We start from the raw sequence: 2254 nt of genomic DNA on the forward strand, positions 1-2254 counted from the left end.
CTAAACTCTGGTTAAAATAATGAATATAAATAACTTAAGATTGAAAACTAAAACACAAACACAGATGAACCTGTCAGCTGAGGTCCAAGTGTGCAGATGCATAATCAGCTTCAACCAGCACTGAATTGTACAACAAAATTCTACACAAGAGTCTGATGATTTTTACTCAATTTATAGAAGAATTTTTATTGAGGTTGTTTCATAAAAAGAGTGTCATAAAATTGGAAGTTAGACAAATTTTTTGTTTTTGAAGCTCTATATATCTGAGTAAAACAACACTCCATTCTCATGTTGTACGAACATTTTTTGCAATAATTAATATCCTGACTCATTTTTATTGTCCATATTATTGTCCATATTATTGTATTTTCTTTTAGCATATGGTGTTCATGATGATAAGTCTGAAGCTGGCTTATTTTTCTTCTCTTCTCTTTTCAAATAACAAGCTATTTTTCCCACTGGAAGCTGTAGAAGTTTTTAAATTTCCCCATGATTATATGTATTTTAAAACAGTATTTTGCTTAGTTTCATGCTCTTTCTTTTACCTTGGTCAGTTTTCAGAGTTTTGTGATATTCACTATCTTCAAAAAAAGTGTAACATATCCCCAAACTGATAAACATAAAAAAGAGAACATCAACAATCATAGAAATGCAATTAATTTAGAATGACATATTATTACAGGCTGGTAGACCCATAAAATCTTTGCAATGTCAAGTGTTGACATGGAGGAATCCCTGACACTAGCTAGAAGTGCAGGCTGCGTGGTCCTTCTGGAGAGCGATGAGTGATGGAACCGGCGAAGTAGGCACACATGCTCATGGGCTGCAGTTCTGTCTCTGGGATTATACTACTCCACACATATTTAGAGCTGGAGATGGAAATGGAATGAGACTGAGGGATCAGCATAGAGGCAGATATTGAGAGAGAGAGAGAGAGAGAGAGAGAGAGAGAGAGAGAGACAGAGACAGAGACAGAGAGAGGATAGATAGAGACAGAGACAAAGGAGAGGGAAGGCAAAGAGGCGAAGACTGAATTGCAATGACAGCCTGAGGATTTTCTTTTCACTAATTTTGTAGAGGAGGAGGAGGAGATGGTGGTGGTGCAGGAAAAGGAGGAGAAGGAGGAGGAGGAGGAGAAGGGGAAGGGGAGGAGGAGGGGGAGAGGAGGAGGGGGAGAGGAGGAGGGGGAGGAAGAGCTGGGGAAGGAGGAGGAGAGCAATTAAGGACACAGATTGAGTTAGTGAAGTGGACTCACATTCATGGGGATACAAATGCAAATACATATTAAACAGTACAGCATAGTTGCCAGAGGTGTGGAAGAAAGGGTTTTAGGAGGGATTATAGGAGAATTCATTAGAACAACAACAAAAAAAGCCTTGTCAATGCTTCCCCAGTTCTTAATTGATGGTTCACCTCTCTCTCTCTCTCTCTCTCTCTCTCTCTCTCTCTCTCTCTCTTTCTCTGTCTCTCTTCCCCCCTTTCTCTCTCCTCTCCTTATCTTTCTGTTACTCACTTTCATGTCACTGGTTTCAACTATGTTTATTATTTTCACTGTTGGTTGGATTTATTTTCCCAATTTTCTAATTTCTTGAAATGAAAGCTCTGTTTGCATCTTTTAGTTTTGTCATGTGGGTTCCAAAGTCCACATCCCTCTGGTCTTCCCAAATCTTTTGAATTAATTATATTGCATACAACATAAATATAAGATAATATATATTATATAAATATATAATTATGTTTCCCATTGCTTATAACTCTAACTTATAATAAAGTATTTTATGTATTATGCTTTGAAAATAGGCAAAATTGTAAGCCATTTAATCCTTTATGCAAAAAATTTCTAATAGCAGAATATACTCAAATGGAAGGTGAACTATTATGAATGTACGAGAACATTAAGAATACCCAGATGGCATTGATAATGAATAAGGACATTAAAAATGACAGACAAAATTTAGTAGATAAGGATCAAAAGTTCCATTCTTCTTAAGAGGTCCTAAGAAAAATAAGATATATTATTCCTGAATCCTCAGGTACAATTGTAGGACTATGAAACTATGGTAGGTAATCTGAAGAGATAGCTGGAAATAATTTTTGAAACTATATGAGAATGCTTAATGGCCTAGTGTAGTTGTCAGTCCACAAAATAACCAATTCTTTTTTCATATTCTCTTCTTCTTCTTCTTCTTCTTCTTCTTCTTCTTCTTCTTCTTCTTCTTCTTCTTCTTCTTCTTCTTCTTCTTCTTCTTCTTCT

The sequence above is a fragment of the Octodon degus genome, unplaced genomic scaffold, assembly GCF_000260255.1.
Source record: "Octodon degus isolate 3935 unplaced genomic scaffold, OctDeg1.0 scaffold00186, whole genome shotgun sequence".
In the NCBI taxonomy this organism is placed as follows: domain Eukaryota; kingdom Metazoa; phylum Chordata; class Mammalia; order Rodentia; family Octodontidae; genus Octodon; species Octodon degus.